Source organism: Nematolebias whitei, chromosome 10, assembly GCF_014905685.2.
Source record: "Nematolebias whitei isolate Nwh7 chromosome 10, NemWhi1, whole genome shotgun sequence".
Classification (NCBI taxonomy): domain Eukaryota; kingdom Metazoa; phylum Chordata; class Actinopteri; order Cyprinodontiformes; family Rivulidae; genus Nematolebias; species Nematolebias whitei.
The window spans coordinates 44,232,095-44,248,656 of record NC_056507.1 but is presented as its reverse complement, the minus strand read 5'-3'; positions in this window follow the sequence as shown (position 1 = coordinate 44,248,656).

The window sequence follows — 16,562 nt, the reverse complement described above, 5'->3', positions numbered from 1 at the left end:
AAATGAATTACAATGTGAGAGAGAGCTCTCACAAGCTCAGCTGTCATTACAAGCAGACTCATATGAGGTGAAGCTACGTGAAGGAGGGATTAAGTACCAAGCACTGTGTTCAGACAATGATGCACTACAACGACAGATGTAGCTCACATCAAAAGCTCTGGAAGAGTGCAGATTGGAAAAAGCGGCGTTAGTCCAACAAGGCGTGCGTTTACAAAGTGAGTGTCATACATCACGTGACCGCTTAAAAGCCTGTGAGGAGAAACTAGCCGCAGCAACAAATGAAATTTCTGACGTGGGGCCGCCGCTAACGGTGTTCACAGGGAAATACCTCTCATAGAATGTGCTATAGGACTGCAGGGACTCGCAGAGATGAGGACAACCCTAACAGCTATAGCTATGGTTCACATGCAGGTTGGCAAGATGACACTATACCACCCGGTACATGTGTCTTCGGTTGACTCATTCCCATTTCTGATCGGCCAGGATTTTATAAATCGCTTTGACGCGATTATAGATTATGGTGAACAGACAATGTGGGCCAGAGTGAGCAAACCCCTGCCAATACTCATGCCTCCTGAGACAGTCACAGACTGCCCAACAGCAGGCACCGCAGAAGGCACCAAGGACCTCTCAGCAGAGAACACAGTCCCGGTAAGTAAGCCTTCAAAAGAATGTGAGACTGAAGAGACCCAACCAGTGAACCCAAATCTGACTGAACAAGAAAGCCTCCTCTGCGAGCTGAGACAGTCAGAGCCCACCGGATAATACCTACCATTGGTAGTTAAAGGTGTAGAGATCCAAGGATCCTACACCAAAGATGCTGTACTGTTGCTGCAGACAGATAAATCAGCTATCAAGGACGGAGCCGTGGACGGCCCTCAGTGGTCCTCTGACCCCTCCGGGCTGCTTGCAACTATTGCCCCTTTTCCACCGTCACAGAGCGGATCAGATCAGTTCGGGTTGGTTCAGATCGGTTCGGGTCTGTTGTGTTTCCATGTACATTTCTGGACCAGCTCTGTAGGCGGGGACTAGAATCCAACTCGTCTTACCACCTGGTGGCGGTAGTGCTCCCTTAAGCTACTTACTAGCCACCACTAAACGTATTAGAAGAAGAACACCCTCAAGGTTTTGTCACACGATGTTGTGGAAGAGATGTCATGCTCTAATGGAGTACCTCATGAGCTGTAACTTATAAACCTGATTCATAATCCTACCTTACTGCCTTCCTGCTGCTTTAAACCCATGTGTTTTACATTTTAGTATAGATTTTTACAATAAAGATGTATTAAAAATATCTTCACTTTTATTATTTGCAGATATGCACAAGGTTCATGTTAAAATTGCAAAACATCACACTGTGCTGTAATCTTTGAAACTGCTTTTACAATAAGATACAGACTTGAAAACAATTAGATTAAATTTTGTCCATGAATTTTAAAGATTTGTCTTTCATTAAATTAAAACATAAATTTATTACTTATTAATCTAAAAAAGTCTGGTCCTCTGGACATTCAAAAAACAAAACTAACAAAAAACATTTAGTTTATTTATTATAAACTGTATTGTTTGTTTTGTGAATGTCCAGAGGACCAGACTTAACTTTTTAGATTTTTCTGCCTGGATTATTGAGCAGCATCAGGATATTAATTAATAAATAGTCAGTTGGTTTGTGAACACCATGGGGTCCTAGAAGAGTTGAAGAGGAGGCTGTTGATGTCTGTGCCTCCCTGGTGAAGATGCTGCTCCCGCAACCCTGAAGCAGAAGATGATGGATGGATGGATGGATGGATGGATGGATGGATGGATGGATGGATGGATGGATGGTGAAGGAGGAGACCATCAAACAGCAGGAGTGGTCAGTTCAGGTGAACTCCCGCCTGTTTGCTTCAGATCAGCTGTTCAAATCTCTGCAGGTTCAAATAAAAGGTGCACCAGGACTTTCAGCTGAATCTCTCAGGCCACAGATGTACGGACGATAAACGATAACTGCTAAAAGATAACTGATGACTGATAATTGATAACTGTCCTTTCTGAATTTTTGACTGTTTTTGTGTCACTTCATCCTAGAACAAAACATTTATAACATAATAACAGTTGAGCAGATTCTGGTAATCTTTTCTTAGGATCCATTAAAGATCAAATGCAATTGGAAATTCTTCTCAACTTCCAGTATGAATTTAAACAAACACTATCTGCACTTAACATTGTAAAATTTGTTTAGGAAATTTAATGTTCAAGGACACCACTTAAGAAAAAAATTGTTTAATATGAAAAGTAAGAAGTGAAAAATGTAGAAAAATAAAAACTACTGCGTCCAACTAATGATTGTGTCTGTCCCTCGTCTCACGGGCTCATCCAGAAGAAGACACAAGTGTTGTTCCTGCTGTGTCCGGTTCAGTTCTTCATGTTCATTCAGTGATGGAATAAGACTTTTCTTTACTGGACTCTTTTCTCTTTCTCTTCACTAGAAAGAAGAAACAGGTGGTTAATTCAAGCTACATACTGTTTTTGAATAAATGCATGAAACAAAGAAAGGTGCAGCTAACAGCTATAATAGATATATTAATAATAATAAACTGATCAAATAAGAAAATGAAAAATAAATTGATTTAAAAATAATGAAAATGATAATAATGGATATATGAATCAGAAAGTATTATACAGATGCAGATATTCTTTGTCATTCGCACCACATGTGGTCCATGTGGTGGATCAAAATTATGTTCACAGGGTCCCAGTTACATCCAACAATAAAATATAAAAGAAAAACAGTAATAAGATCTAAGATAGGAACTAAGAAAAACATCAACTAAAAATATGATAAGCTCTAATAGCATAAAAACATTAAACACAATACGCAGAACAGCAGCACGGACATGAGTCTGTGTGAACAGACGAGCATGCATGAACACAGCAACATGAAACAGATCAGCAGCAACATGAAACTGATCAGCAGCAACATGAAACTGATCAGCAGCAACATGAAACTGATCAGCAGCTACATGAAACTGATCAGCAGCTACATGATGTGATTCTTCACAGTGTTATATATTCATGAGGCTGCACAAACTCTAGTTCATGTTGCTGTTTGACGTATTGTTTTGTTTGTTTACTGCTATTAGTGCTTAGTGTTTTATTAGTAGATGTTTTTTAGTTGATATTTTTCTTAATTCATATCTTAGATCTTATTACTGTTTTTATTTTACATTTTGTTGTCTGTAACTGGGACCCTGTGTACATAATTTCATCCCAATTCAGTATTTATTCAACATTTTAGTTTTTTACTTTAAAAATAAAATAAATCAAGTCCTTATCGGCACAAATAAAGTGATGTGGAACAGTTGCATCTGTTCTTACCGAGCACAGAAGCTGCAGCGTTGTGCTGCTCTGTCAGGTGCAGCTGGGCCGTGATGGAGCTCTGTCAGGTGCAGACTCCTCTGATGGAGACCTGTCAGGTGCAGACTCCTCTGATGGAGACCTGTCAGGTGCAGACTCCTCTGATGGAGCAGGAGTCGGGAGGCTTGGAGGGTTTAATGTGGAGTTTAGAGATGAACCTTCACGCGCTGAAATACGTTCTGGATAAAATACAGTGAGAAACGGGACCGGAGGACAGTTAGCATTTATGCAAATTAGCTTAGCATCGTAGCACCGACGTTGTACTATTATGGCGTCAGCCTCTTTTCTTAGTTAAAAATATGTTTAGAACCGATGGGATGAGTAATTTAAAATATGTTTAAAGTTAGAAAACACTCACCATCTTCTATAAATGGTTCAAGTAGAGCAGTAGTCGTGTCCAAACCACCCTCCAATCCTCCATCTAGCTCACTTCGACTTTTTTCGTCGGCCACCAAGCAGAACAACACCTGCACTTTTGCATTTGACCACGGCTTTGATATTATTGTTGTTGTATATCTTCAAAATACTAAAAGATACGCTCCTGTGTTATCGCTAATGGCAAGCGGTAGAGAAAAAAATGGTGGATCGGGTTGTTTGGAAAGACTCCACGGACTCCTCCCCCCGACCAATCAGTGACCGACAGTGTTTCTGACGTCACGGCGCGGCTCGCTCGGAACCCTTGAGAAGCCGGGCCAGAATTTAGCGAGGCGAGCCGGTTTCTGGAACAGTGGAAAGACCTCAAACGCGCTTCAACCCGGAAATATCCGACCCGCGCCGTGACGGTGGAAAAGGGGCATAAGTCAGTACAACCTACAGACAAGGCAATGGCAGTCACACGTGCACAGGCTGGAGCCAAGCCGGCTGACAATACAGTTTCTGTACAACCCGTGCTGACTGACCCAGACATCATCCAACTTCAAAAGTCGGATCCTGCGATAAACTTGATGATGCTGTACTTGACTGACCCAGAGAAAAGCACTCTGTCCCAAGCCGACCTGGATTCCGATCCAGACCTTAAAGTCCTCTTTCAGCTGCACAAACAGCTAAAACTACTCAAGGGCATCCTAACTTTTGCTCATGGAGCGACGTCCTCACCCGTGTTCGTGGTCCCCCATGACCACAGGGGGGTGATGTTAATTAGGGTGATGTTATCAGACGCGATAACGTGATCAAATCTGACAGTCAGAGTGAGTGACGCACCGAAACCTTGTTTTCTAGTTGCTTAATCACTACTTTTGTCGATGTTGAAACGTTGTTTTTCTGGTTGCTTAATCACTACTTTTGTTGATGTTGAGACATTGTTTAATTGGTTTTTGGTATTGTTTATGAACACCCGCAGCAAGAATGAATTCTGTGTGTACTTTAGTTAGAGACTAAGAGGACTTTAACTATGCCAACATGCAGTTCATTTGTTAAACTTCAATCTTTGAGGAGTCAGTGTAGATTAATGCTACCTTAAGTACCATAACCTACATTGGTCTCACGACGCCCAAGCCAAACCTACTCGAACAATCCTATTGGGGGGGTGGGGGGCTAGCTATACCTTCAGTTGAGTCTCGCCATAGACTCCAAAAACATTTAGGGGGAAACCAAAAACCCAAACCTCAAGTCGTTCGTATAAAGGGACAACAGACAATTGAACCAAACTATATTTTGCCATGTAAATCTAACTTAAACCAAGTTAGGAATGGAAAAATAGTTTGGAATGCCCTTCTATAGGTATAAATCCCTATATATAAATTTTTCAGCATGACCCACCCTTTAACTGGTAACTGTAGCTGATCTAAACCATGATAGCTTACGCACCAGGTGCATATAGGTTAAGGTGTTATGTAAAATCCCACTCATAAGCCCAACTAAAACCACATAAATGCATAACACATAGAACCAGAATGGCACCCACTGGGAACCACCAGCAGCAACCTTCGCTGAAGGGACCTACAACTCCAACGTGGGTCTCCAATCTCCATCCAGTGGTTGCCTCTGCAGTTCAATTGAGGGAACCCCTCTGCATGCTGATCAATCAACACCTCCAATCGTTGTGGATTATGACTTTTTCCAATGGATTACAGACTTTGTTTCCAAGGGGTTAAAGCATTGCTACAATGGAATTACCAACAACATAATGGAATTACCAACAACATAATGGAATTACCAACAACATTGTGGAATTACCTAAACCGTTGTTGTCATAAGCTCAGGATACCCAGATAGTACGAGACCCGGAAACGACGCAAGACTCAGATAAAAAGGAAAAATGAATTTATTTACAGTGATGTTATATACATATATACAGATGGTAGCCTGGAATCCCTGGAGAGGAAGGACAAAGGTCAGGAGGTTCTTGTAACGAGGGTGGTTGTGATAATGTTTGGTTTGTTTGTTTCCTCTTACAGGTTGGAGAAGGCAGTGAGGCTCAGCTGAGATTCGTGGATTTCCAAGGATGGTTTCAGTAGGCAAACAGGGCAAGACAGGCAAGTGGCTGGAGGGCGAGGCACCAAGAAAAGGACGGACCAGGACCGGAACCAAACGACAGGTCAACTGTAGGCAGAAGAAACAAGGTAAATATCTTAAAGACTCTGAACAAGCACTGGCTAGAAGCATAAATACCAAAACGGAATCAATGCTCCAGCAAAGAGTAGAACTTGGCTGCAGCCTTAAGTAGAGCTGGAACTCATCAGGCAGATGGCCAACAGCTGGTGGTGATTGGCGGCCATCTTGGGGCTGCAGCAAGAACTACTCTTACAGTTGTGGGATTACCTTCTTTGACTTTTGTTTTCCTCTTGCTGGATTACATCTAGATCAAGGACATTCAGAGGCGTAAATTCATGTTGGAATTCATCCCCATGGACAGGCGATGATTTCCAAAGGGGGGACTGTAGTGAACTAGGCCTCTGACCAAAACCTGTCTCTGAAGACCTTCATGGGACAGGAACTGTTATTTCATTGATTTGAATCCAGAAATACAAATTAGCTCATCCAGAGAATATTTAATTGTATCCTGAATAAATCAATTAAAAGAACACTCTTCTTTTTATATTATCATTACTATTTTACAATATCCTGATAATCAAAAGTGGGTTTAGTTCATATCATTTCTAATGTTGAAGTGAACTACTCATTTTAAATCAACTGTGAAACAGTATTAATGATTTTTTAAACCTCATTTAAATTAGAAATCAAGTTAAATGTCTATTTACAATGTAATTATGCATTTTGATTTTCTGTCTAAATGAGAAGTCAGTGATGTCGGTCAAAAGTCAGAGAGTCAGAAAAGAAGTTATTAGAAAAGGCTGTATTGTTCTTAAACCTAGCAGACGGTAAAAAGAGAAACACTGGCATCTGCGTTGTCTCACTTCGCCATAACATTTCTCTGTCTGTACTAAACGTTCCTAAACATTCCTGAACCCTCGCTTGACTTTCAATAACCCTCTGACATCACTAGAACCACCCCCTGTTGGTTGTTTCAACCAATCAGGAAGTACTAAGTGACCGAAAGTGAGGACTCTTTTAAAAGTCAGCACTTCCTGGAACTAGTCAGTCTTCTCCGTCTTCTCAAGTTCTTCTGAAGTCTTGGAGTTCTTCTGAGTCTTCTTGACTCTTCAGTCTTTGATGGAGTCTTCTCAAGCCTTCTGGAGTGTTCCATTCCTGAGTGGGATCTCTGACGGAGTCACAACGACTTGCTGTGAATTCACCCGGGCGTAATGCCTACAACTTCGAAGGGAGCTGAGCCTGTTTGTTGAACGGAGTAAATCGATGTAGGGGTTTTTCTTTTTTAGAAAACCAGCACCTATTAAAAAATAATTACCACAAACAGAAAACAGAGATGAGTTATAATAGACGCAAATTCTTTGCAAAGAGAGACATCATCCCGACCAAAGTCAGAACGAAGTCTAAAGTCGCTTCTGTATGCGTCTGTTTTCATTAGAGCATGTAGGAGGGGTTAACAGATAAAAACAAATAATACAGATGCAGCAGTATTAGAAAACAGAAGCTACAAGCTCAGGTCAGAGTGTTCTCTGAACACGTTCAGACCGCACTGCTCTCAGCGTGTCCAGCATACATGTCCAAAGTACACTTCTACACACAGAAGCTTTGTTGAAACAAGCATACTGATAAGAAAAACAGTTTCAAATGATCAATAGCACAAAACTCTCCAACAATCGACACGACTTCTGACAATGACCAGCCGCTCTAACCAGAGATGCTGGAAGGTAGCGTTGGAATGGACCCGGTACCAGAGCTGATTCATCTTCTGCGAAGGTAATGAGTCGTCACCCACTAAGTGTCTAAGCTGGTGTTGGAAGAAGTGTGCTAATTCTGGTCAACAACATACACCTTTCTCCATCCATCTCTTCTTTAACCCTCTAAACTCCTTCCTTTAAACTCTTCTATTTTGCTAGTAATCTATCTAGATGCCTTCAGAAATGTCTTGTTGTCTTATTAGTAAAGCGTGCCAAGTTTTATTAATCAGAACCAGATCAGCTAATCAAGTGTACAATGTTTTGATGTTAAATTTTGATTCTGTTAAATAAATGACGGCATTTATTCTGATGGGTCAAAGGAAAATAACGTCTCCTGTCACTGATTAAACAATACTCACAGTTACCTCGGTCACATGGCATTAATTTAACTTGAAAAAGAAAGAACCCGTTATATTTAAATAATTAGTAGTGAAGCGACAGTTAATCTGTCCGTTGACATACTACAACAGATAACAGACAGGACCCGAAGCAGGCCTGCTTACAACCTCCATTAAGATTGTTGTTTAGGTGAAGTGATTTTCTGGATCTGAAAAATGAAAACTGCTGCTTTTTTTGTCAGACAAAAGATAATACCCACTAAAGCATAGGAAAAGCGCTAAAATACTTTTGTTTTCTTCATCTGTAAGTTTACTGATCATTATGATTTTACTGATAACTGTTCACTATTTGTGTTCCTGATTTTATAATGTTCTTTTTCTTCTCTTTATTTTGTTTTATTACATGTTATAACCAGAGCTAATGTCTAGTTGACTTTTATTTAGTTTTAAATAAAATCACAAGGTCAGTGTGAGAGCTGTTATCCGACTGCTGCGAGCTCTCTGTCTGGGAGAGCACACACACACACGCCACATTGCACTGAAGCATACTAAAAGAGCTGAATAGCAACAGTTTTGTATAATTATAAGCAGTATTTATGTTTGTGTGGGAAATACTGAAGCTTTAAGCTACATGACGCGCACTAAAAAATTATGTTATCCAAATTTAAACATTGCATGCTATTAAAAGTTGAAAAATAAATTAAACGGATTCATTTTACTTTTTTCGGTTTATTCAACACCACTAATTAAAGTCACACAAACACTGATAATTACATTAAAACCCACTTTTTGAAACGAAGATTACTGGAATAAGATTCAGCCCGGTTTTAGTCTTGAAATCTGATCCCCACTGTCCGTCTGCCTCTCTGACTCGGCCAGAACCGACCCGCCGAGTGTGACATCAGCCCCTCATCGTGGAAAAAAGACAAAAAGATATGTATATATATATATATATAAATGTATATACAGTAGATAATTAAATAGATAGATAGATAGATAGATAGATAGATAGATAAGTTTAAAAATAAAAACTCAATTGGATGTTGTATGAAAGTAAAACACAAGTATTAAATTACCTGCTGTAAATCCACTACGAGTTGTTACGTAGTAAAAGTCCGACACCTTTTACTCGTTTTGGGTCCATTCGGCGACCGGTGTGGATTCAAGTAGGTATCTCTGCAGCCAAATTCGGAAGGCGTATCTGGGCGGTCATATCTGATTGGACTATAGGAAAATGGGCATATCTGGGCAATCATATCTGATTGGACTATATGAAAATAGGCGTGTCTGGCCGGCCGCACCTGATTGGACGATAGAAAAATGGGCGTGTCTGGCCGGCCATATTTGATTGGACGATAGAAAAATAGGCGTGTCTGGCCGGCCACATCTGATTGGACGATAGAAAAAAAGGCTGAACGATAAAATGCCGTAACCACAGACACATTATGTCTAAAAACAAGGTGTTATTGGCAGATTGTGTTAACCACAGGCATATTATGTCTATGGTGTTAACCGGTTCGACATTAGCGGCGTCTCAGATTCAACACTGGCGGCGTCTCGGTTCGACATTGCTCCAGTATACTGCCGCGGCGTCTCCATAACTTCTTTTTTCGACTCTCTTAACACAGAACTTCCGGTTACATTTCAAAATAAGAGCAACATAACTGGGTAATGGGGGAGCTAAATGTTAGTTTTTTTTTTAATACCTAGCCATAACATTAAAAAACAAATTCCATTTTGGTTGTTGACAAATGTGAACAAAGTTACAATCGATTCATAAAGAAAGAAAAATATTAATGATACTTAAACTGGCCTTGGGACAAAGGAGGTTTCCTTTAACTTCACATTTTCTTGTTCAACTTGCAGTCACTACAGATGAGTGATTCTCAGTTTCTGTAAGATTTCTGCAACTGGAGCAGGTATTTCTGTTTACTGGTTAACTTCCTCAGCTGTCTCACATTTTAAAGGTCAACCCTACTCCATGTTTCAATAGAAAACAAGCACATTTAGGAGCCAGTACATAACCAGACTTTTGGCACTCACACCTGTACCCAGTTGCTTATGCTGCATGATGAGATCAGATTTATCCATATTTTAGAAATTACATTTAGCTTAGTCGACAAAACAATACAAATGAAGACCGTCTTATAAAAACCTCTTGGTTTTGCAGTAAGCAGCCTGATTTCAAACTGACATCTTGGCCAAAGGTAAAATAAAAATCTTTTGTGTTCTCAGAAAAGTTGTTTCAGGACCTCCAATAAACTTATGTACACATCAAAGCACACAAGACATCCATCCATCCATTATCTTTACCCGTTTATTCCATTTTGGGTCACGGGGGTCGCTGATACCCATGTCCAGCAATCACTGTGCGAGGGGTGGGGTACACCCTGGACGGGTCGCAAGTCCATCACAGGGACACATAGAGACAAACGAGACAAACAAACATTCACTCTCTCACTCACACCTAGGGGCAATTTAGAGTTACCAATCAGCCTAACATGCATGTTTTTGGTCTGTGGGAGGAAACCGGAGTACCCGGAGAAAACCCACGCATGCACGGAGAGAACATGCAAACTCCACCCAGAAAGGCCCCTGGACCCGGGTTTGAACCAAGGACCTGCTCACTGAGAGGCAGCAGCTCTACCAGTTGCGCCACCATGCTGCCCGCACACAAGACAGATTCAGGAATTCTCTTTGTTTTCCAGATTTCACATTTGTTATTACCTTAAAACATACTCAGACAACATTTGATGCATCATTGAATTTTTTTATTGTGTTTATTGGGACATCCATTTTTAGAAGTCATCATAGCATCTGTTGGAAACACAAAACAGTACAGTTAGGGTGTTGCTAGTTGTTACTTAATCCTGGATTGGATTTTAAAGTTAATTTTGATATTTTTTTCACAAGGAAAAAAAAGTTGATTTCCTAAAGTTTAACTATAAATGAAGGAATTTGTACATTCAGGTAATTTAAAATTAAGTAATTTCACTAACATCCAACCCATTTTAGCCACTGAGCCATACCAAACACCCATAATCTATTCTTGAATGAATTATTGACTATTATTGACAAATTACAGACTTTTTATTGAATAAGTTATTACTCATTATTGAATCATTGACAATTTACACTCATGTTTGTGTTAACTCATGTTGCAACAAGGTCAGCAACTTTTGACTATTACTATGAACTATGTTAAACTTTGGAGGCGATTTATTTTGAAAGTCAACATCAGATGTTGGTCAACATTGTTGGGCAACATCTTGGGGTCTTCTAGAGTCAACCTGAAGTGAGAGTGGTCCCTGACATGACAGAAAGACATAGATATAATTAACAGCTTTTATTTATTTATTTTTCAGCTAATAACAACTTTTATTTATTTGTTTTTCATATTTTTCAGTTATACTCAGCTTTTAAATATTTATTTTTCAAGTATTAAGAACTTTTATTTTCAGCTTTTATTTTGAAAAGCAACACCCAGTTGTTGTAAACGTGCACAGTGAGGGCTGCTGGAGCCGAGTGGAGGCTCACTTTACCTCAGTGCGTTACGACAACAACGAGAGAACGGTCGAAACTATCGTGACCTACAATAAACGTACTTCAATAAAATGCATAAGTGAAAACATAACATGCTTTATAAGTACAATAAACCATATTTCTTTGTCAAACATTGCAAAGAAACGTTACCTCATCAATAATCCTCGTGACTTAAAGGGTTACCCACAGCCAATCAGTGTTCGCCGCCGACAAACGCCTATTAAATACTGTTAGCCAATCAGTGTTCGCCGCCGACAAACGCCTATTAAATACTGTTAGCCAATCAGTGTTCGCCGCCCATAAACGCCTATTTGCCAGAAATGCCCACTTTTGGTCTGCAGAGAACCCCTTCTCTGTGGATTGGTTAGATAAAACAGTCCGTTTGCCGTCAAAAACGTCGACTTCTCTCCACAAAACCAGCCAAAATCCATCCTTTGTCACTGCCATGACTGGTTAGCTAAACATTAGCTAAACAGGAAGTGCAACCCGTGGCAGCACGCATGCGCGTTAACCGAAAATACAAGACCACAGCGCCAAATAATGTCCCGGCATGGTCACTACAGCACCTGACTCGCTCCTGAAAGGAGAAGAGGTTTTCTTTGCAGGCCAAAAGTGGGTATTTATCACTAATAGGCATTTGTAGAGGGCAAACTATTGATTGGCTAAACTATATTTGCTGCTTTTTAAGTAAGTTACGTCAACTCTTGTTATTTATTTATTTACTTATTTTATTTTACTTTTTAAATGGAAGGTTTCTAAGAACCAGCTTTGGCTGCACCTGACACAGGTTGCTTTGAGTATGGTCTGGGTAAAATGAAATGTGAGATACCTGAGGAAGTTACCCAGTAAACAGAAATACCTGCTCCAGCTGCAGAAATCTTACAGAAAGTGATAATCACTCATCTGTAGTAACTACAGGTTAAACAAAGCAATTGGCTACACATCATTCTGCACAAGCAGCTGAAATAATTGCTCTGACACGTGCATGTCAGTTAGCAGAGAACCAGGAAGTAACGGTATACACCGACAGCCAGTATGCCTTTTCAACTCTTTTTATTTTGCTAAACAATGGGAAAATAGAGGAATAACGACCTCTACTGGCAAACCCCTGACACATGCAAAATGCTGCCCCTACAACAGGAAAAAAAAAATGTGAGAAAGAAAAGGAGCAAAATTAAATGATGCTGGATTGTATTATGTAAATGACAAACCAGTCCTACCTAAATCTTTGTTTAAAGCTGCCACAATCTCATCACATGAGCTTTGTCATGTGTCAGTAAGGCGATGATTAGCAGATTATCCAAAAAAGTTCCATCTGGTCCTCTGGACATTCAAAAAAACAAAAAACAAAACAAAGCAAAAAAATATAGAAACGTTTCGTCTTATCCAAGAGACTTCCTCAGTCTGAGGTGCTGTATTCAGCTCAGTCTCTTAAATAGCACCTTCTCAGAGTGGATCAACCAGTTTTGCTGGTGACGACCAAAACCAGCTGCTCACATGGTCAAGAAGGACCATCGGCCTAACAATGTATCATTAGCACACTGATGGCTGTTTACTATTCACAGGGGGTTGAGTGATACTAGCAATAACAGCATTGTAAGAGGGGGACAGTTGAACCCGGAGGCCTCCACCCCTGTTTAATGATGGACGATTTCTTTTCACAAAGATGGCCTCTTTTACTCCTCTCTCAAACCATTGTTCCTCTCTGTCCAGGATGTGAACATCTTGATCCCTGAAAGAGTGACCGCTGGCCTGGAGATGAGTGTAGACCGCTGAGTCCTGGCCTGATGATGTTGATCTTCTGTGCTGGGCCATCCTTTTGGCCAGTGGCTGTTTAGTTTCCCAGATGTAAGACTGATCACCCTCCTGACACTGAACAGCATACACAATATTACTCCGTTTGTGCCGGGGGACTGGATCTTTGGGATGAACCAGTCTTTGCCGTAATGTATTTTGGGGTTTCAAAGCCACTGGGACGTTATGTTTAGAAAATAAACGTCTCAGTTTCTCTTATACTCCCTCAACATATGGAATGACCACTGGTCTGGGTCTGGGTTCCTCCTTTTCACCTGATGGCTGACTGGAGTCCTGTTTGGGTTTCTTCTCTGCTTTCAGGAAGGCCCAGTTAGGATATCCACATTGCTCTAGAGCCTGTTTTGTGTAGGATTTCTCCTTCTGCCTGGCTCCTGAGTTAGTGGGAATGCTGTCTGCTCTGTGGTACAGAGTCCTGATGACTCCTAACTTGTGCTGCAAAGGGTGATGGGAGTCAAACTGCAAATACTGGTCTGTGTGGGTGGGTTTGCGGTACACCTCGGTTTGCAAATGTCCTCTATCAGAGACTGAGACCTCACAGTCCAAGAAAGCCAACCTGCCATTTTTTACATCTTCTCGTGTGAACTTGATGTATTTATCCACAGAGTTGATGTGGTCAGTAAAATGTTGGACTTCCTGAGATTTGATTTTAACCCAGGTGTCGTCAACATACCTGAACCAATGACTTGGTGGTGTCCCTGAAAAGGATGTCAAGGCTCTCTTTTCTACCTCCTCCATGTACAGGTTGGCAACAATAGGAGAAACTGGAGACCCCATAGCACACCCATGTTTCTGCCTATAATATTGCTCCCCATATGTGAAGTAGGTTGACTGCAGGCACAGTTTCAAGAGTTGACACAGTTGTTCTGTGGAAAGCGTGGTCCTGCTGCTCAGAGTGGTGTCTGATTTTAATTTTAAACTGACCACCTCTACTGCATCCTCAACAGGAATGCATGTAAAGAGTGATGTGACATCAAAAGAGACCATTGTTTCATCAGTCTCCATGATGACATCCCTCACCTTATCCACAAAGTCCATGGTGTTCTGTATGTGGTGTTCTGAGCTGCCAACTAAAGGGATGAGTACAGACGCCAGATATTAGATATAAGATCCAGTCCCCCGGCACAAACAGAGTAATATTGTGTATGCTGTTCAGTGTCAGGAGGGCTGTGATCAGTCTTACATCTGGGAAACTAAACAGCCACTGGCCAAAAGGATGGCCCAGCACAGAAGATCAACATCATCAGGCCAGGACTCAGCGGTCTACACTCATCTCCAGGCCAGTGGTCACTCTTTCAGGGATGAAGATGTTCACATCCTGGACAGAGAGGAACGATGGTTTGAGAGAGGAGTAAAGGAGGCCATCTTTGTGAAAAGAAATCGTCCATCATTAAACAGGGGTGGAGGCCTCCGGGTTCAACTGTCCCCCTCTTACAATGCTGTTATTGCTAGTATCACTCAGCCTCCTGTGAATAGTAAACAGCCATCAGTGTGCTAATGATCCATTGTTAGGCTGATGGTCCTTCTTGACCATGTGAGCAGCTGGTTTTGGTTGTCAGCAGCAAACTGGTTGATCCACTCTGAGAAGGTGCTCTTTAAGAGACTGAGCTGAAGTCTCTCCGATGAGAGACGAAACGTTTCTATATTTTTTTGCTTTGTTTTGTTTTTTGGTTTTTTGAATGTCCAGAGGACCAGATTGAACTTTTTTGGATTTTTCTAGCTGGATTATTGAGCATGCATCAGGATATTAGCAGATTATTATTTGATAAAAACACTCAAAGTGAAAGAAGTGTTAAAGGCCAATTTACTGCCTTCTGATTCTTTGTCTCCACAGGAAACATCATCAGTCCAACCTTGTCAGGATTTGGTGGTCAGGAACGAACCCAGTAGTGCAGACAGGACTCAACTCGGCAGATTACAAAACTAAATACTTTAATGACGAATAAAAAGTAACAAAATAATAAGCTGACGTGGCAGCCAAACTTACAGCAACAGAAGACTCAGGGGGAAACTCAAAAGGATTCAGTAAGCTCAGGAAAGACTCAGGAGACGCAGGAGAACACTGAAGACCCAACGAGTACGACGCGACGAGGAACAAGACAGAACAGAAGGCTTATATACAAGGACAAGATGAGACGTGATTACCAACAGCTGTGACGAGACAAGGGTGGCACCAATTAAACTGAAGAGGAAACACTAGGGAAACACAGACACAAACAAAGCCAGCAAATGGTACCATCCATACAGTACCCCCCCTCAAGGACGCCTCCAGGCGTCCCCAAAAAACCCCCCTCCCGAAGGACTTGGGCGGGTGGAGGGCGGCACTGCAAGGGTGGAGGGCCATAGGAAACACAAGGAAGAACACAAGGACCTGACAAAAACTAAGGCAAAACACAAGCAGGAAAGCACAAAGGATCTGAACGGTCAAGAGACCGTCCCTAGAGTCATGGTTCAGGGGGGCGGCCGGGAGGCCGTCCGTCACGGGACCAACGTTCTGGGGGGCGGCCGGGAGGCCGTCCGTCACGGGACCAACGTTCCGGGGGCCGGCCGGGAGGCCGTCCAACACATAGGACCTTGGAGGCCGCGGCAGGCGGCGATGACGACTTGGAGGCCGCGGCAGGCAACGAAGAGACCCCGGAGGCCGCAGCAGGCGGCGAAGAGACCCCGGAGACCGCGGCTGGCAGCGAAGAGACCCCGGAGACCGCAGCGGGCGGCGAAGAGACCCCGGAGACCGCAGCTGGCGGCGAGGAGACCCCGGAGACTGCAGCTGGTGATGAGGAGGCCGCATCAGGCGGCGTAGGCGACGAGGAGGCCGCGTCAGGCGGCGTAGACGACGAGGAGGCCGCGTCAGGCGGCGTAGACGGCGAAGAGGCCGCGTCAGGCCGCGTAGACGGCGAAGAGGCCGCGTCAGGCGGCGTAGACGGCGAAGAGGCCGCGTCAGGCGGCGTTGATGAGTTGGAGGCCGCGGCTGGCGGCGAAGAGACCCCGGAGACCGCGGCTGGCGGCGAAGAGACCCCGGAGACCGCGGCTGGCGGCGAAGAGACCCCAGAGACCGCAGCTGGCGGAGAAGAGACCCCGGAGACCGCAGCTGGCGGCGAGGAGGACCTGGGAGCCGCATCGTGCGCCCTAGAGAACCATGGAGGCGAATCCTCCTTGGTAGTGGAGAGCGCCGGCCCCTCTGGAGACTTGGAGAGCGCCGGCCCCTCTGGAGACTTGGAGAGCGCCGGCC